The sequence below is a fragment of the Atractosteus spatula genome, chromosome 10 (genome assembly GCF_055471065.1).
Source record: "Atractosteus spatula isolate fAtrSpa1 chromosome 10, fAtrSpa1.hap1, whole genome shotgun sequence".
Taxonomy (NCBI): domain Eukaryota; kingdom Metazoa; phylum Chordata; class Actinopteri; order Semionotiformes; family Lepisosteidae; genus Atractosteus; species Atractosteus spatula.
In genome coordinates, this window is record NC_142715.1 from 9,409,077 (window position 1) to 9,430,100 (window position 21,024).

At 41.0% G+C, this 21,024-nt stretch overlaps 3 non-coding genes across 3 annotated transcripts; 1 reads left to right on the forward strand and 2 right to left on the reverse strand.

The window, feature by feature from the left end:
* Nucleotides 1-8,684: 8,684 nt before the first annotated feature.
* On the reverse strand, nucleotides 8,685-8,756 carry trnaw-cca (transfer RNA tryptophan (anticodon CCA)). Its single transcript has one exon. It is a non-coding gene; the product is annotated as a tRNA-Trp (tRNA).
* A 1,115-nt stretch (nucleotides 8,757-9,871) lies between these two features.
* On the forward strand, nucleotides 9,872-10,013 carry LOC148824856 (U4 spliceosomal RNA). Its single transcript, XR_016093250.1, has one exon. It is a non-coding gene; the product is annotated as a U4 spliceosomal RNA (small nuclear RNA).
* A 2,433-nt stretch (nucleotides 10,014-12,446) lies between these two features.
* On the reverse strand, nucleotides 12,447-12,520 carry trnat-agu (transfer RNA threonine (anticodon AGU)). Its single transcript has one exon. It is a non-coding gene; the product is annotated as a tRNA-Thr (tRNA).
* Between the last annotated feature and the right edge of the window lie 8,504 nt (nucleotides 12,521-21,024).

The window sequence follows — 21,024 nt, forward strand, 5'->3', positions numbered from 1 at the left end:
TATAAGTGTAAGTGATAATAATAATTATTATTATTATGTAAATTGCAATAAAAATAGAATATTTGATTCAAAATCGATTAATGTAAAAACTGATAAAGCTAATGCTTTTTTCAGGGCTATATCTACTTTTTTTAAAAAAGAGAAGTCTGTCGCGATTGTGAAATTTGGAGAAGATGCACCAGCGGGTGCCTTCACATCTCCAGCTTCAGTCTCGCCTCTAGCTGCGAGAAGGTTAAAAGCACACAAGTGATCTGTAGACGATGTTTGGGGAAGAGATAATTCTGTTTTCAGCACAGAGAGTGAGAATGAGCTCAGTCCGGCTCCAAGCAGAATCCATTCTGGTTTGGTTACTGTTAGACTGTGCGTCTGAGGCTCTTTGGATCGCAATGTGAAAAAAAACAATTCCTCACATCGAGAGGAAGGGAAGATATCATGTTTAAAAAATCAGAACCGAAGACTTGGATCCGGGGCCTCATACTTATCAAATTATTAAAATAATAGTTATTAAAATATCAGGTTGTGTTTCTGCAACATTTCGTGCACAGTACGCCATTTTATCTAAAAATAAAACAACAGCCACAACAAGGGCTTTACACGCAGTCTCGGGTATTTTCCCCTTTTATATTTTTGCCACTTTATATCGAACCTGTTATACTCCCAAAAGTGCACAGTAGATTGTACTTAATAAAAATGTACAATTCACCGCTGGTATAAACAGATGTGTGCCGTGTCTGCCTTTGTAAGCATTTGTTAAAAAAATAAGTTCACAATACGATAAAAACACAGAAAGCACAAAGTTAATAATACAACGATACAAAATCAATACCAAATCATAAAGCCAATTAAGTAGCTATCCTTTGAAAACAGAGAACACCTTTATATCTACAAAAAACTTGACATTTGCATTACAAAATGTGTTTTTGAATTACAAAGCAGACAGAGTACTCCCTTAATTCATAGATCAGATCTTGGCCAAAACAAGACAATCAGACGGGAGCTGAATTCGGAACAGGAGCCTCTGCTTCGTCGTTTATTGAGCTTTTGATCAACGACTGAATTACACAGATTCACTATTTTAACTCTTTGATTAAAATACACAAAAGGAACTTTCCTTCAAGCCAGAGTCAAACCAACAACCTAAGGATTCCCAAGTGTTTCCACTAGAGTTCCCCACTCTACCAACTGAGCTATCAAAGAGATATCAGGAGTTGCTCTCTGGCACATACTGCCCAATGTAGTGAAATGTTCCGGATGAGTAAAATCCCAGATCGACATTGTTTCCAACTCGTTTCCTTAGTATTTTTTACCTTGAATTTAAGCCACAAACCAGGATTCTACTGTATAAACTTCTGGGGATATTAAAACATGTTTGATGGGGCATCAATCATTCCAGGCGGAAATGTACTCCTTTTTTTTTCTTGGGGGAAATGAGGAACAAAACTAAATGTCATTCTGTGTTTCTTAGAAGCATTATCACAGCTAATGCATGTAATGCCTTTAGTATGTGAAGGTGAGAGTTCAGTTATGCCAGGGAGTAAAGAGAACAGAAATTTAGAAAATTCATATTTAAATAGATTGCAAATCTTCAAAGTGTTCTGTCACTGCAAAATTATTACAGGGGTCTACCAGCTGCGATACGTGCTTGTTTTGGGACTATTTCCAATAAGTATCGCATTCGCAGTAATTGTGTGTCCTTACTGGTATCTTTTAAACTGTGAGGGACATTCGGTTATATAGTCATTATCCGATTTTAACGTGTCGTGCATTTTAATTTACTGAACATATAAATTGAAACGTTCTGAGTCAGAGCCCCTGCACTTCGTGCTAATTAGAACCACAACAATGCTCCCGTGTCCTGAGCACCACACTGAGCACACGTTCAGCTGGGCTCTGACTTTGTTCAGCACGACTTCTTGTTGCAGTTGAGCTCAGAGCTAGAGCTGATCTCCATATTCTACCGCACTAAGTACTTCGAAAGTTAGTCCACAGTACACACTTTTAAGTGGAGTCAGGTTTTTAAAAAATTAAACCAGCGCCCTGTCACAGAAAAGTACCCCGGTTTCCCGCGAAACAAGCGTAGGTACTCAGCACTGTACTAACGAGGAGCGCTTATTCACAGCTGAGCGTGAGCTCTGTTTACTGTCAGCAGACATTTCCTCATTTCCAATGACGTTTTCGCCTGTTCTCAGCTTTTTAAAGACGGTCATAAACGCTCATGAAGTAATTCATGTCAGTTTGAAGTCTGTTTCTGTTGTCTCGGCTCTTGACGAAGAAAAGCCGTACCTGGGAGACTCCCTCTCTGAAGAAGTTTGCCGTCACCCTGCAAGGGAGAAGAGCCATCAATCACTGAGACAATTAACATTAAACACGTGAAATGCGAGATGTTTTGATTTTTTTCCCACTTAAGGCTTCTATCGTTTCTACTCGAACGAGAAAAGCTTTTCATCAGAAGTGGGATTTGAACAAACGTCTCCAAGAGAAACTGCTAACTGAACACAACGCCTTTGACAACGAGCCTTCCTGCCTGTGGTTATTGTATTGAATTATATGTTTTATTTATTTCATAGAGGAAACTTGTACGAGCAAATGTAAAGTTTAGAGAAACTTTAAATAAAAAAATAAAAACGATCAGAAACCGAAAGTGCTTATTTTGCGGATCAGTACTGTATATTCCGATACCGGTGGTTCTGCAGAAGAAATAAGCCGAACTCCAAACACTGTTGCCATTACGGCTACTCTGGCTGCAGCTGCTTTAAGATCTACTCAGCGGGCACAGAAAGTTGAAGGAGGTCAGACTGGTTTGCGCTGTCTAAATAACAGTGTGCGAATTTAAACCTATTTAAATAAGACTATTTACAATGTAATACATGCTCCAAAAGCGTTAATACTGCACTGGCTGCTATTTGAAACGCCTTCATAAATGACGCATAATAGAGATTGATGCAGTTGGCTTTTATGATTCACAATACATTGGAATCAGGAAAGTATACTGTATTGTAATCAGGAAAATAAATCAATTATTAATATCCAATACAACGTCTGTTCTTAAAAATGATAGCTGTTTTACACTGACGTCGCTCTTTATGAGATAATCCAGATTGTGAAGACGACTGCACCCTAGCAGATCAAAATATTACACGAAGGCTGTAAAGCACGCTCTGAATTGATCCGAATATTTAATTTCCGCGATCCGTTTAGGCTACAACAGGCAACTTGGCGCTTCTCCAGCAAACCATTTCTCAGTTTTGTGAATTACTTGTGCTTCCAGCACACTAACACTTGCAGCTTGTCAGGATGGCCGAGTGGTCTAATGCGCCAGATTTAAGGGCTCGTGTTTTTCCATTGCTTGGGTGTTTTGGTCTCTGAATAGAGGCGTGGGTTCAAATCCCACTCTGACAGCTACTGTCTTTTCCCTGCCTTGCGTTTTTCCTGTCTTCTTGTGCTCGCTGACAACGACAGGAAGAGGAAAACGGAGAAACCGGCTTGGGGGCACATGATGGGCAGGGAAATACTTCTTGAACACTTATGTGATCAGCAGAAAGTCAAATAGGCTTCGATGTCTGCCTTAAGAACTGTTTGGGCTGCCTGTAATCGAGGAAAGATTAACTGCAAAGTATGCATTCAAATGTGAAAGACCGAAATAGAAAACCAGAGAAAGACTTATTAAAAGAAACATTGTTTTCCTTACGGTTTCTCCTGTATTTCACTGGCTGGAGACGCTGTGTCCGGGCTCAGCGGTTATATAAGAAAAGACACAGGCGCGGTTCAGGGTTCTGCGCTCCCCGTGCGGAATGCGCGTCTCTTCTCTCCTTTAATACCTTCATACACTCCTCTCAAACCATAGCAAATTCCCGGAATATTTCGGTTTTACCTATTTCACAGGTAGTGGGTCTTTCTTTCCGAGATCACAGGTAGAAACAATAAACACGCTGAAAACAGGAAGGTATTCCTGATCGTAGGCGAAGATGTGCAAAAATAAATTTCCTAAAATCCAATACGGTCCAGTCCCGTTCAGATACTATTCTGATGTAGATGAATATTTTTGGCACAGCTGTTACAACAAACAGGCAAATAAACTTTTTTTATTATTTCATTCGAGCTGTAGATTTGAAAATGTTTTTTTTTCCATTCACTAAATAATACAAAACACAAACCCACCATAAACGTCTGACCATTGATATTCCTGAATTATAAGCTCGTACACACGTACCGCGAAATTCGTGCAAGAGTCACAGCTGGGAGGCAGTTCAACGAATATGATGCCTTTCAGGGGCCGAGTATTAGACACGCCTTATCGTGCAGAGATTATTCTTCCTCTACCGCAGTCTTTGCCTCGGACCACCCCTCTTGGCACATTAGCACTTTTAATTTTCGATTTTCTATATAGAACACCAAATATCTTGAGGAAGTCTGTCAAGCAAAGACTGCTGGATAATTGATGTGCAAACGTTGGTTCAAAATCAACATCCTCTGCTATTGCCGTTGATTCTTTGAGAGTTTCTTCAAGTTCTTCATCTGACCTTCAGTATCGAGGGATATTGAGCATAATACCGTACTATTTGTAGCTTTCTTTTGATCGCCCGTTTTATTAAAATGCCAGCCTCTTTTACAGTTATTTAGATGTTTGGCAAGGTGTAATAGCCCCCCTCGCATCCTCAGCTAAAAAAAGCTATCAATTCATCTTACATTTCTACTCCATCAATATTAGCAATGTTATCTTTACTAAGCTCTAAATATAGCTCTAATTAAATGCAAATTTTAAAATACATTTTAAAATAAATGCTATTCCATATATTGTAACTTTGTGGTATTTAGAATTTTTATCTGAGGATGCAAGGGAAAGTATTATACAAATGTGAAAGAGGCTTGTATTTTAATACAATTTTCGATCAAAAGAAAACCAAAATCCGTATGATATTACCGTCAATATCCCTTGATATCAACGTTCAGTTGAAAGATTTGAAGAAACTCTCAAACAAGCAACTGCAGCAGCAGAGAGTTTTGATTTGAACCGATGCTTGCAGCTCAATACTCCATTCGTCCTTGAAAGAAGCAAAGACAGGGATGTTTTGAGTGTCTCCATGATCCTCTTCTCAATCCAAAAGAAAGGTTTTATATGATCCTGATACCACTAGAAAAAGGGTCAATTTCCGCCTGCACTGATGTCCCTTCAAACGTTTTACGTTAAGAACTCTGGACGTTTATACAGTGGAAGCCTGGTCCATTTCTTCTTCTGAACGAGACTATGGGAGTGAGTATTTTGATGTCGAACTTGGGTTTAAAGAGGAACACTAAACTACATTGGGCTACACGTGTGACAAAGCGTTTACTTTTCGACCTCTCGATAGCTCAGTTACTAGATCTTAAGACTGTAAACAAAAACAGCGGGCATTTCTTATGTCCCTAGTTTGAATCCAGCTCGAAGGATGGTGTTTTCTTGTTCCTTAATCAAAAAGGGAAAATTGCGAATTTGTCTTTCACTTTGACGTTCACCCGAAAGCTCAGTATACAAAGAAGTAGAGGCTCCTGTTCTGAATAATCCTCACGTCTGACTGTTTTGCTTAGACCTTTAAAATGTACACTGTGGACTGTTTGCTCTTCCTAACACAATTAAAAAGCCGCCGACAAACTTACCGATCGGGAGTTTAGTTCAGTGATAGCGCGCACTTAAGACGCTCCGTTTTCTATCGCCGGCATCTCTGTATTCTTTTTAAACGCGATATCTTTTATTCTTCGTGTGTGAATTTCAGGGAGACTCATAAACTCTTTGTCTGTTTTAAAGATATATTATTTTAAACCAGACATAATGAAAGACGTAGTAACTAGACACACGTACAAAACACATGAATAGTAGCGGCTCTGAACTGAATGTGGTGCTGTATGGGAACGCGATGCAAACGCCAATGGCACAATGGATAACGTGTCTGATTACGAATCAGAAGACTTTAGGTTTCTACTCCTTCCTGGTTCGTGAAGAAGCTTTTAAACCACGCTACTCAACACTGACATCGTAGTGTGTGCGGTCCTACACAACCTTACTATCGACTGGATGAGTCTTCTGTTCAATCTCCGATTCTTTCCGCACATTCCTGCTATTTCACCACCGTTATTGTAGGATAACAGCCACAGACACGAGAAGATATACTATTCCGAACAAATGTCTTAAAAAATCACGTTAAAAAGGATGACAATAAGTTTTTGTTTCTTTAACGTAACCTTACTTTTGCCTGTAAAGTTCACATTATTTTCTGTAGCCGCAAATCCCCAATATTTCTGCTGTCTCCCGAGAAACACAAGCGTGGAGTCAAATCATATTAAATAACACAACACATCTATTAATTTAACACCCAGATGTGACAGAACACATGTAAGACTTACACACAGCTTTTAATATGCTATAGTGAATTTGCAAGTGTCCTGGGGAGGGAAGAGAACTGATATTAAGGAAATACATATTTAAAGGGGATGCAAGTCTTAAATGTGTTTTGTCACATCTGGGTGTTAACTGAATAATTTTTTAGCATTATTTATTGTGTTTTGACTCTATACTTGTGTTTCTCAGGAGACAGCAGAAATATTGATGTTTACATTTATTTTCACATTCCCGGTGATATTGACTTAGGTACTCAACTATTTACTCGTAGTTTGACTCGTGTCAAAAGTTGAAAATCTCTGCAAACATCAAGATGGCTAAGGACGTGGAAAGAAACTCAATCACATTTAGAGAAGGTAATGTTTAGATCGGATTAATTCGAAGTGTGTCTCTGCGTGCGTTTGATCTACCAACGTTGTGTTTAACTGAAGGACACCCTGAGTGTGGCATAGAAACTAACACATGTCGTATTTTTTCTACATTCACAGATTTTTGTCTAAAGTAAAAACAAATCGTTGTCATTTTCTTGCCAGCTGGCAGTAATTCTTTTGCATTGATAAGAAAGATGAGCACTTTATCTTCCGCAATGTGTGGATTTCTTGAAAAATAAGCTGTGCCAAAAATGAAATGAACACTTCTTTTAAACATAATGCAGAAGCATGTTTTCTATACCAATAAACGGTGCGAGAAGACAGGAAGAAAAGCACCGCTGGGATTTGAACCCAGGATTGCCTGTTTATGAGACAGGAGCTTTAATCAACTAAGCCACAACGACGGCGAAGCAGTATCCTTTTACAGCCAATTGCACACACCGCTCTGTCACATCTTCGTTCGGTGTGCGGTGAGCCTGCTCGCTGAGCATGTTGAGAAAGGATGTGCAATGGCTTTTATCCGGCAATTTCATTACCAAGGAGCTCAATATGCTTTTGATGATCTACAGGGTGTCCAGTGCAACACAGGCGATGGACTGCTAGGATTTGGAGCCAGGATTTCCCGTTAACTAGACAGGTACTTTAACCAACTAAGCCACGGCGCCAGCAGAATTCTCCTCTTTTACTGCCACTTGGACACACCGCTCTGAGACACCTGCGTTCAGTAAGCGCTGAGTCGGCTGGCTGAGCACGTTCCCTCCTTTACATTCAATAGGAGCCCCGACACGAAGAGAAATGGCTTTTATTGTGCACTTTTCATGTCCAATGCGCTTGACATTTCCCAAGGGCGACAGAGTTCATTTACGACACTTTTCCTTTCTTTCTTCTTTCTGTACTCTTTGATGAAACAAAACGAGAAATCATGTAAGGGAAAATGTCTTTTTTCATGGAGAAAACATGCACCACGAAATGTTGTGTTTAGAAGAAGTGAGTTAACATGAAAAGTGACCTAATTTACCGGAGCAAATGCTCACCTAGCAAGATCTGCTTTACTACTAGAGAGAAGTAGAGTGAAAGACGTGATCATTTCACGCCGTTGTGGAACAAAACTCTTTTTTCTTGGAATTCTAAATCAATTAGAAATTCAGAGTGACACATAAAGGCTTTGTCTGCTTAAAAGTGATGATTTTTTAAAACTGATAAAAATGTAGAAAACACGTTTCTCACGTAGAAATTTAAGATGGGGGTGGGGTATTACTAGTAGCGGCGCTGAACTCACCATGGTGCAATTGAGTTACGTGACGGGCTAGTGGTTTAATGGATAACGCGTCTGATTTCGGTTTATAAGATTGTCGATTCGACTTCTACCGGGGTTGTGTGATTTAAATCAGGCTCCTCAGAAATAGATGTCCGTTATGTAAATGAACCGCACCTGAAAGCAAACGTTGGGTCTGGGTTCCTTTCTTTCCTGCATGAAATAGCAAATCTTTACAAAAAAAAACACCAACTAATGTCCAATAGTCCAATAGTTAGTCATTTAAGTAAACATGAATATACTGTAAGGTCTTGGTACATGGGAGTGGATTTCAACCACAATTAAAAAAGGGCAAATTATAATTACAGGCTTCAGACACTTTTTCATACAAAAGTGACCAAACACTCCCTAACTTTCAGGTTTGCTTGAACCTGTAACAAAAAAGCGGTCTGAAACTTCCATTCTCTGATGTCACTTTCTCTAAAGTCAGACGTGATGTTTCGCGGATGTGCAGTGTGCCTTTTCTCTTGTCGTGTTCAAGATGAAACGCTGCATAAGCTCCTGACTGCGTGTTCTGTACTGTTCTGTTATTTCGTTCAGATTACCTATGTGGTGTACAGATAAAACTGAACAGCGTGGTGTAATTTCCGGGTTTGGCACCAGCAGCACCTGCAAACCCATCAGCTAACCTCGACGTGATTTGAACACGCAACCTTCTGATGTGGAGTCAGACGCACTACCGTTGCGCCACGAAGTCACTCGCTATCCATGCTTTTAATTCCCTCAAAGAGAAAAATCAGCGTCCCTGAAAAATATATATTTTTTTCATTCTCTCCTGTGTGGAGCGCCTCCGAGGGTCTCTTTTCCCAGACCACAGATTATTCTCCACTAATGTGTTTACTACATCTATAGATCTGACCCCCTACAGCCCCGATATTCCTGGACAGGATATTTACCACCCTTTTATCGTGAACTTCTCAACTTGACCTCTCCCAGGAGAAGCACAATTAACACAGAATCCTCTCTCCATTTAGCATTTATCAAATTGCGTGGATGCAGACATCACTCAGAATCACCTGTATGATTCTCCAGAATTCAAACTGGCTGTGCTTTAGTGCTTTCAAAAATGTATAGGTGACTAGCTTCCTAACAGTTTTCAACAGCATTTGAAAACAGCTGTCGATGCATTGGGCTTGAACCGACCCCAGCTGTCTTGGGGTCTGTCTTGGAAGACAGCTATGCCTGACACTACACCATCAACACACACGCCACAGAGCCCCTCAGAACATCATACGATAATGCCACTGATATTGGAAGCTTTCTCCAGCATTTGTGCTGATTCCACATATCGCGAAGGAATCATGATATTGTTCAATACTGTCGCTAGACGTTCGAATGGGTTTCAGGGCCAGGTGGACTGTTTCCTAGAGAGTCACGAACCGCAGTGGTATTGTATTGCAGTGAGACAACACAATGCCTGCTAGACTATTCATGCTATTCGTGCTAAATGCCACATATTGTGTTTGTCCAGTCGTGTCAGTCATCCTGAAGCTACGGAAAGTCAGACGCAAATGTGCTGTAATACTTTCAGGAAGTTAGGATTTGTTTGTGCAAAATCCGAGAACATTGCTCTGTTATCTTATATCTTTGCTCTGTCATCATCATCAAGGCTCTGTCATCTACTGCTGAAAATGAGCAGTGGTTTTCTCAGAATGCCCTATGTATCCAAAGGATGTAAACTATGAAATAGTTAAACCTATGTAAACCTAAAGCTATAAGGGGAAGACAAATGTGAAGCGTTACAGCAATGGCATATCATGAGATGATTAATCGCAATTTCCATAGGAGCCCCATGGTTGCCTGGCAACCGTCAGCTTTGCGCAGTGGCAGTATCGTCGCCTATGAGGTTTAGCAGAGGCGCAGTTATTGCTAGTTGAAAACATTTCCCAATACCCCGCTTCCTCTGATTTGAAATACAATCAGTGGGAGCAATTTTTGACAGTCTCGTGAGAGGCTGAGCAAGGTGTTTAAAGACAAATTTTGTCATTGTATCATCATAGCACAAAGAAGCGTGTTTTTGTCTTCTCAACAGAAATGTTCTTTAGCTCTTTCAGCGTTATGCAGGAAACAACGTCCGTCGAGATCACCTTTGAGTCAGTGCAAATGTTTGTGAGCTGTCAATTCAATTTTAATATTGGTTGTACTGGTGTGCTGCTTGTCTGTGAAAAATTAATCTTCTGCTTCTTCATGCCGAATCATCTGCAAAGGTCGAGTTTATTCAATGTTTGCGCACAGCACTCCATCAGGAATATTTTGTCCTAGTTCAATAAGGACTTACTGCACGCATTCACAAACCTCACAAACCGATAAAACCGGTTTGCTGGTTAAAAGATTTTATTAAATGTGAAAAAAGGTCTGATTGTGAAAAGGTCAAAATGTTAGTGAAAAAATCAGTAACATGAGGAAAAATAAACTGTGGGAGCCCCATGACTCCCCATGTCATACTGTATTTCTCTCTCATTCTACTGGGAGTGGTGCCGTCACTTCTGGATAAAGACTCTCAGTAGTCATTCCAGACAGGTATGACTGTGCTTTGCCACAAGAACCTCAGAGATTGTAAGCTGGGTAGTTTCAGATCACTATTTTATTAAAGGTTCAAGCAAACCCAAATACTTTTGCAAGAGACATTTCAGAATCCCAGTCAAATCCAGTATGATTGCTGGATCCTTCGAATTCGACTGAAGTATAGCACAGATCTGCAGTCCACCATTAGAATACTGTGGATGTGTTGTATAAGCCACATGGCCAAAATAGTTCTAAAACAGGAGATGCATCCTCGTTTAGGAATGTGGTATAAAGTGAAATGGTCTGGGAAGAGTCCTACGTTTGAACAGTTCAAAATAGACGTAAAGGGGTATTTACGGACTCTTTCGAAATGTAAGAACAAGCTGTGCGGACCTTATCTTTATTTACCTTGTGTAATCGTTTTTCATAAAGTGTAATTGTATTAAAGCATGTGCCCCTGATGATTTTCTTGATACGTTATATGTGCTCTTGTTTGTATTGTATGTAGTTTTGTTGTTCAAATAAAACGTAAAAGACTCAACTTTCCGGATGCGGCTGCTGTAAAAATCAAATGACATCAAGGGTGCTGTACGCAGAGGTCTGAAACCTGCTCCACAGAAGATCTTTATCCAGAGGTGTTAAAGAAGTCGAGATCTCGCCATGAGAGGGGAAGCATCTCAGAAAAAGCAGGTGCAGTCGGTTCCACGGTCATAACGCCACTAAGTCGGGCAACAAGAGCAAAACCCACCTGGATTCCTCCGGGGAAGTAATGAGACAAAGAGACAGTGCACAGTGGTTAGTGTGGCCGAGCGGTCTAAGGCGCTATATTAAGGCTCCAGTCTTTTCGGGGGTGTGGGTTCGAATCCCACCGCTGCTAGGTGCTTCTGTCGAGACCCCCTTTCAGCTGACTTCAGACGAAAGGGAGGGAGCTGCTTTTTGGTTGTCTCTCGAGAAACTAAGCAAAGTGTTTAAAGATACTTTCTCAGCTTGACATCAAGGCACAAAACAAAAACCTTCTTGCGTCCTCTCAACCCAAAAGCGCTTTGCCACTTTTTGCGTTATGCAGGGAACGACATCTGCCCAGATCACTTTTGTGTCAATGCAAATCGTAGTGTGCCCTCCGTTTTAATGCTGGCGTGCTGCTTCTGTCTGTGAAACTTGAATGTTCTGCTTCTTCACACCGAATCGTTGGCGGGGGTTGAGCTTGTTAAATCTTTGCGCATAGCGCTCCTTTGGAAGTACTTTGTCCAAGTTCAAAAGCGATCGTGGGATTTACTTCATGCGTTCAAAAAGCATGCCTCGCACGACAGATTTAAATGGGGAATGGAGCCTGCTTCTTGCTGTTTTTCCTGTGGTTGCAGTTACAAAGTTGATCGTGCTTTCACATTCTGTTAACAGTATTCACTGGCTGAGCTTTATCAGTTGGTTCGTAAAGGAATCTCTGCTTCGGTTCCAGAAAAGTCATCTGTAGTGTGTTTTTTTCCGTGCCCATGGCAGTCTTTTAAAGCTGGTAGTAATGGCGGCAAAGTTAATTTTTTATCCTCTTTAAAAGAATAAGGACGGGCTGGGGCGAGCTCCATTTACCACTCTTTCAGCTAACCGCGGAACTCGCGAACTGATTACACTGCAGAGCCACAGGCGCCTCGCTTTTCTCCATTCTCTGGGTTAGGGTGAAAAAAAAAACTTTGCTGGTATTAGCTGGCCTGCTGGGAGTACCTCTTCTTCACTGATGAGCAAGATTTGTGTTTCATCTTTCGCAAGCTGTATAGATTTCTTTCAAAACAAGTTGTTCCAGAAAGGAAACGAACACTTGCATTCACCTGAATTAAAAGGCATGGGATTTGCCCGTAAGGATAAATTCTGTACAGTAAGACAGGAAGAAAGGCACCGCTGGGAATCGGACCCAGGATCTCCTGTTTACTAGACAGGCGCTTTGGCCAACTAAGCCACGGCGCCGGCAAAGTGCTGTCCTTTGACAGCCACTTGGAGACGTCTCAACTGCTCTGAGACATCTGCGTTCGGTGTGCACCAAGCCTGCTCGCCTTGCAAGTTGCCTCATTTACATGCGATAGCTCCACCACTAAGAGAAAGGATGAGAAATGGCTTTTATCTGGCACTTTTCATGTGAGAGGATCTCAATCTGCTTTCCGTGTACAAGAGGATGTCCAACTCATGTAGCTAAAGACGTAGACGACAGTGCTCCGCTGAAATCTTGATCTCACAACCCTCGGCATGACTCCGCTGTGTTCTGCGTTAGACAAAGGGGGGAAAAGACTTCTTTCATCACACGTTTTGCACTGTTTACGGTGTTTGCAGTGCTCTTTCTTAAATGAAAACCAGGAATCGGCACCATATGAGGTGAGACTAGATAATATTGGAACAAGTAGCCTCGCCATTCCATGCGTGACGTGAGCAAAGTGTAATTCCTGTCTTTATAGTGTGCTTGTTAGAGACTTAGCTGGCACCCAGAGCGCTTTAAATCCGGAATTCAGCAGCCCAAGACAAGAGAGCTTCCTTCGTCTATGTTTTTTGCGTGAAGGGGGGAAACCATGCGTGTGCTGCAAACGATCTTAGTATCGAAGTGCCGTCCCACATAACCGATCCGAACAATCTGCTTTACAGAGGAGCACTGCCGGAGCTTATCGTTGGCAAACTGAAGACCAGGCCGACCTCTTCTGTGACTCTTGAACACTGAATCTCAAGGTTGTGAATTCAAGCTCCACGCTGGCGGGGAATTCCATAGGTAATGATCACATTTTCTTCCATGCTAATCAAAAGAAATATTAAGAAACTTTTCCCGATACCAGTTTTTTACAAAAGTAAAGGCACACGGCACATGTGTGCCACACCACGTCCGAGTTTAGTGACAACTACCTCAGAGATTGTAAGCTGGGTAGTTTCAGATCAGATCACTTTTTTTATCAAAGGTTGAAGCAAACCCGTGTAGCGGCAATGCTTGTTAGGAAGACAGAATTAAGTATTGCGGTGCTTTCCCAAATGAGGCCTCAAATCTCTGTTCATCTCTGTGGTGCAGCCACAGAGAAACTATTCATGCAGGCTGATTTAAAGATGTTTTCTTTTGATAAGGGACAGCTCCCAAAGGGGGATGCACTTAGCTAAGCCTGGCTATCATGATCAATGGTCATCCATTGGCGCCTATCTGTCTAGGGAGTGCCAGATGGACATCTGGACTGCATTCCTAAGTGTCAGGAGTAAGTGACTCATATCTCACCTTGATCAACCAATCAGGGACTGGTAGGGCCGAGTAACCCACGTGGGACTCTGATGCCCATGGAACTTTCAGCCAATGAACGAGCTGAAGTTCCTCCAGGTAACAACAGGCAACACAGAGAGCCTGAGAGAATTCTGTGAACTTTTTCGGACAATTCAAAGGAGAATTCCAGGGCAGGACAGCCCAGGAGCAGAAGGCTCCCAAGGGAAAGGCATTCTCGCAGCGCGCCTCCTGACCATCCTGAGACTCAGCCCGGACAACCACGGAACGGCCAGTGTGTCCGAGTGCCAGAACTTTCCTTTGCTCTAAGAGTCTAGAGCGGAGGTTGCCAGAGAGTAACCAGAGGATCCACCCGAGGTTAGCATCAGCAGCAAGCCTCGTGAACAGGTCGGAACTGTGGACAGCTGAATCACTATTCAGAACTAGCGCTTCATCAGGAACGAACCGGTCCTCTTCCTGACTTGCTGGGACCCACAGTAATCTTTTCTCCTGTGCACAAACTTTGCTAGTTAAAGCCAACACTAACTAGCCGGTCAATGAGCGTCAGCAGCGCACCGTCGCAAGCCGCACAGCACAGCCTGGCACGGAGCCAGAGAGCCCTCAGGAGATCTGAATCCCCAGAGATTGGATGAGTATTCAACTTCAATGCATTACAGCTCGAGAATTCAATTGTTATCCCAACCAATTGATATCGATTTAATTCCTAAGAGTTATGTACTTGTTTTGAGTATCCAATGTAGATGTTATAACCAAGTTCATTTACGAAACGTTCTAAATGAATGATATACTGAACGTATGTCCTCTTGATATATGTAACTCTTCATAACTCATTGAATATATACCTTTTGGATTCTGATAACCCTCTCGATAAGATCTGTTAGGGTTTACATGCATATTCTATGTATTAATAAATGTATCCTCCTGTATTAGTACCTGTGTGTGTGCGTTGTTTGAGTTATATCGCATGGTTGGATTCTAAAGCCATTAAAAGAATCATTTTGTGATTTACTGCTACAATTAATAATTGTCCCAGTAAATGCCCAAACCCTACAGAACTGGTGCCTTCAGAGAGCACACTACACCCGAATACTTTTGCAAGAGACATTTCAGAATCCCAGTCAAATCCAGTACGATTGCTGGATCCTTCGAATTCGACTGAACTATAGCACAGATCTGCAGTCCACCATTAGAATACTGTGGGTGTGTTGTATAAGCCATATCGCCCAAAATAGTTCTAAAACAGGAGATGTATCCTCATTTAGGAATGTGGTATAAAGTGAAATGGTCTGGGAAGAGTCCTACGTTTGAACAGTTCAAAATAGACGTAAAGGAGTATTTACGGACTCTTTTGAAATGTAAGAACAAGCTGTGCGTACCTTATCTTTATTTACCTTGTGTAATCGTTTTTCATAAAGTGTAATTGTATTATAGCATGTGCCCCTGACGATTTTCTTAATATTTATATGTGTTCTTGTTTGTATTGAATTTAATTTTGTTGTTCAAATAAAAATTAAAAAACACAACTTTTCAGATGTGGCTGCTGTAAAAATAAAATGGCATCAAAGGTGCTGTACGCAGAGGTCTGAAGCCTGCTCCACAGAAGAACTTTATCCAGAAGTGTTAAAGAAGTCAAGATCTCCCCATGAGAGGGGAAGCATCTCAGAAAAAAGCAGGTGCAGTCGTTTCCACGGTCATAATGCCACTAAGTCGGGTGACAAGAGCAAAAGCCACCCGGCTTTCTCCGAGCAAGTAATGAGACAAAGAGGCCTACTATGACAGGTAGCATGGCTGAGTGGTCTAAGACACTGGGTCGAGGCGTAAGTCTGTTTTGGGGTGTGAGTTCAAATCCCACTGCTGCCAGCTGCTTTTGTTGGGACTCCTCTTCATCTGACTTCAAATGAAAGAGAAGGAATTGCTTTTTGACAATCTTAGGGCAATGGATGTTAAGTTTCTGCAGCTGAAAACACAGGCAAAACTGCTCCATGTGAGTCTTGAACTCACAAGCTCGGCATTACTCCGCCGTGTACTGCTGTATAAGTACCGCGCTTACTGGAAGGTTGCAGAACCTTGGAGAGAACTGTGCTGGAAATCGAAATTACAGATTTCATTATCTGCACATTTAATAACTAGGAGAGATAACTCCTTCGGGTTCTAAAGCTCAGAAGTGCACTTTAAGAAGTCTTTGCTTTTGTGAGATGGATCTCCGAGGTGCACCTTTTTTCTTATTACTAAAGATACCTCTACATTGTGAATTATTTGAAGACCTAGAAAAAGGAACGTGGCATTAGTTGAAATAAGCACCGAATGGTTAGAATTCAACCTACATACTTGCACAGGTCACTCGGCCACGGACAAGAATGATCAGCTACCACCACTATTATTATTGTTATTATTATTCAACCAGTTGGGGAACAACACAGTCGAACAATCCCACTGTTCTTATTGCAAGAAAAATAACATGAGACCACTGTAAGAGGAAGAGTGTTGTAATTCTTTGAACAATGGATGTCTATTTTTCACTCTTATGGGCAACCCTGTGGTATTTCTTTTTCTCTTCGGTGTTGTGCACAGGCAAGTTCTGCAGCGATATTTGCCGCAGACATTTCTCCGCAGCTCCGTATTAAATCCGTTCTCAACTGCAATGGACAGAAGATTGTCACTTCTCTACTACAGCAGCATCAGTAAAAGACCCTCTGAAAACAGTAAAGCACTAAAGCACTGCAAAACTGAATTCGGAAGAAACATATTAGGGATTTTGAGTGATGTCCGCATACAAGCAGTCCAGTACAGACACTGAAGTCTTTGAATATCGACTCTCTATTTTGCGCTGCCTTTTCCTTGGAGTAAAACTATTCAACTGGAAGAATGTTTATCACAGGTTTAAAACTTGCCGTTGCTATTTGGAGAAATCCACAACCTCGTGTTTTCACATGCTTTAAAAGTACACCCATACACACAGAAAAAAATAACGACACTGCTAATGATTTTTACAGAGCCAAATCACAGTTGACCTTTCTGAGCCAATTGATAAAGCCGACCCAGTGAGTAGTATAGCAGAACATCAAAGAGCGTTCAACTTTCTAACTACCGCAACCACAGGAACAACAGCAAGAAGCGAATCAATTTCCCATTAAATGGTGTTGTTGTTTGAGGTATGCGTTGTAAACACATGCACTAAATCCCAATCTCTTCTAAATTTGGACAAAGTATTTCTGATGGAGCACTGTGCGCAAAGATTAAATAAACTGTACTCCTACCGACAATTGAGCGTGAAAAAGCAGAGCGTTCAAGTTTCACTGACAAAAACGCTACCACAGAAAAGCCACACAAAAGCACTATTAAATGGAATTGACGGCACACTACGATTCGCACGGACTCAAAAGTTGTTCCCTGCATAATGAGCAATCCAATGAGCATTTCTGTTGAGAAGAAAACTAAAGCTTTTTTCTGCCTTGACATTAAGCTTACAAAGACAATCGTGAAAAACCTAGCTCAGTGAGCAAGGCTTTAACACAGAAAGACCTGGTAGTGGTAGGATTCAAACCCACACCTCTGAAGAGACTGGAGCCTAAAACGCACCACTCAGCCACACTACCATTGATGAGACCCTCCATCCTCACATTACTTGGTCGGAGAACGCCGGGTGGCTTCAGCTCTTCTTGTCCGACGTGTGGAAACGACTGTACCATCGTTTTCTGAGATGCTTCCTGTCACTTGGTGAAATCTCTACTTCTTTGGCAGCTCTGAATATAGTTCTTCTTTGGAGCAGGCTTCAGACCTTTTATTTAATGTATAAAGGAGGGCACATTCCGAAATGTGTAATTCCTGTTTTAGAAATGCTCTGCTCTGACACATGTCAGTGTGGGGAGTGGGCAGGTAGAGAGCTTTTACAAATGCTCATGATGTTTCTCACTTGGTGTTACCTGCGGTATTATCTCTCTCTGAGCCTTTGGAAAGAAAAGAGTGGCTCCAGTGTGAGGTAACTTTTTGAACAGCCGGTCTCCTTGTCTTACAAAACAAGAAAAAAAAATCAACTGGGAAACTGCCTAGTAGACATTTTGTCGTCTTCTTCTGACCTGTATTTGATGCGATTCTCTGAAAACGTGGCACATTATATCTGTGCTACCTGAATGGAGGGTGACTGTACTCATAAGGATCATAGATTCGATGACAAGCATCTAAAAATGAGCATGAGAAAATGACATCATGCTATACGGTTGAATGGCACAAGTTCTCCTGTTCCCTCCACAGAAAATGTGTGTTTTAAAGGAAGTGTCATGTTATTTTTTTGCCAGACAATGCCATGCCATAAGAACAGCGTGGTTGTTTAAATTAATTGGTCTGAAATTGGTTTAAACTGCAGGGAAATAACAACAAAAAAAGAAGTGCTTCTTAACACAGAGATAGTTGGAGATATTTGGCAGCAGTGGGATTCCAACTCACACCCCCAAAGAGACTGGAGCTTTAATCCACCTCTTTAGAGCGCTCGGCTGCATTAGCCTCGACTGCCTCATACCTCACACTGGCTCACAGAAAACTAGGTGACTTGTAAAGGCTGGTAGGAGACGAAAGGAATAAATGCTTCTTTTTTGGACAAAGTCTTTATCTACTAAAAGAAGAAAAGAAATATTTGATTATTATTTTTTCACCAGTTGTTTTGATCAAATTATTGTAATGCAGTGCCATATTAAGGTATAATATGTACATAAACGTCATGTCTGAGTCGGTGATGGCAGCTGACTATCGTTGGAGGACAGTTTATTATGAGAGAGTAAGCCGGCATAATGAGGGAGAAGAGATTGGCCTCTGTGATGCAGTGTCCAGTGACACTAACTATCTGTCCTACTGTTCTCTGCTAACATAGAGGGTGAATGTTTATTTAGGTGAATGTAAGGTTTCTTTCTTGTAAAATATTTTCGAGCGCATTTTGTTGCTGAAAATTAATCTTGTGCGTTTGAATGAATTCCGATATTGTCACCTAATTCTATACACTGTTTCATCAGAGTAGAACATCAGTCAAAAATGTTGAGAAGGTGCTCCTGTTTTCACCATTATAAGAACTGTGATGCACCAGTAATATTTACTCTTATAAAAGTATTGTAATTGTAGTGTTCTATTACAGTCTTGAGTGACACAAACATTCTCTTTTACTGCACCTCTACAACACTTCTCCAGAGGCCAGTTCAGCAAAAAAGGATCCTCAACAAACACTGCAATCGCTTGATAAAAGCCATTTCTCTTAGTGTTGGTGCAACTATTGTATATAAAGGAGGTGACTTGACAATGAAAGGTGTGATCATCTTAACGAGAGTATTCATGAAGGTGTGCGTCGGAAAGCTCTCCACTGGCAATTGACTGGGCTTGTGAAGAAACCAATCTCGCTCAACAACCATACACATGAAGCTGAATCCGTGAGCTGATTGACACAAAACAATGTCACTTCACATTATCCGCAAAGCTGTTTTGCTTGTCTGACCACCTCTTCCCACATTACAGTGAGCACATATCTTTCAGTTTCTTCTCTTGTTTTTTTCTTACTATTTTACTGTCCCTTTCCCCCATGTGGAGATGTATCCACAGCCAAAAAACCCTGTTTCACCCTACGTTTGTGGAAATTTTACAATCTGTGTAGGAGCCTGGCTTACAGAGGTCAAGTGGTGCAATTGGTCAGTGTGTGGTACATATACAGTTGTGCACAGTGGAGTTATACTGAGGTTGTGTGTTCAAGCCTCCCCTGTAGCCATCAAGTCTTTTGAACGTTTTCCACCCATAAAAAGTTCATTTGCCGTAGCAGTTTCACTGTGACTTTGCAGGTAAAATATTCTTAATGAGAATAATGTTTCGTATGCAATAAATAACCACACCAGAAAATATTGGAGATCAATGGCTTGTCGTACTTATCGCAGCAGGCACTCAGACACAGATATGTCCTGTCAGTAAAGAAAATTCATGAAGAATTCAATGTCAAGAGGAATGACATCATTGCAAAGGCAATATTTTCTGATGATTATTTCGGTTAATAATGATTCGTGTGGGAATTACTACTGTCATTACTACTAATTGTGATAAAAACAGAGCACTCACAGCTCTCTGGATGTTGGTCTGGACTCTAGAAAGTGTTTCTATTCGCAAGCGGCTCTGGACCTCAACACCTGTTGATGGGTCACTTCTGTCAGACACACCAGTGGAGCCCAAGCCCACCTACACACACATTCACACACACTGACAGATATACACCTACACACTCACACACATTTATACTCACAGACACTACACACACTCACAGACACAACACACATTTATACACACAATCAGACACTCACACACTCAAAGATATACACTCACAAACATTCACAGACACACACGTAGACACTATATACACACATAGACACCGCATACACTCTTAGGTATAGATACACTACAACTAACACTAATGCAGATACTGCTAATATTGCAACAGTAACACTATCACCAAAACATACACTATCATGGTTACTAACACTGACACAAACTACTACTAGACTAATAATACTTATAATAACAGTAATACTGTCATGAAAACTAACATGATGAGTACTCTGACTCTAACAGTATAATTATCACTAATATTAACATGAATACTAGCATTAATACTAAAACTATCAGTAACACTATCATCATTAATACTCAAATAGACACTACACACACTGACAGACATACCCACACATACACTTACAAATAAACAACTACACACTGACAGACACCACACACTCACAGACACACACCAACACACATATTCACAGGCATGCATTTACAGAAACAAAGAGACACTACGCATACTCACAGACACACATTTATAGAAACCACACACTCAGACCCCACACATTCACACCCTAACAGACACAACAAGCTCACAGACACACATCTACACACTCACAGACACACACCCACAAACAGACAGATATCACACACTTAACAGACACATGCACAGACACCACATACACACGTATCTACAGATACACAATAACTAACACTAAAACAAATACTCCTCATATTACAACAGAAACACTATCACTAAGACATACACTATCATTATCACTAACACTGACACAAACTACAAATAATAACAGTAATGCTATCATTAAAACTAACACTACTACTACTGTTAATACTCTAACAGTAACACTATAATTATAATTAATATTAACATGAATTCGAACATTAAAACTAAAACTATCAGTAGCGCTAT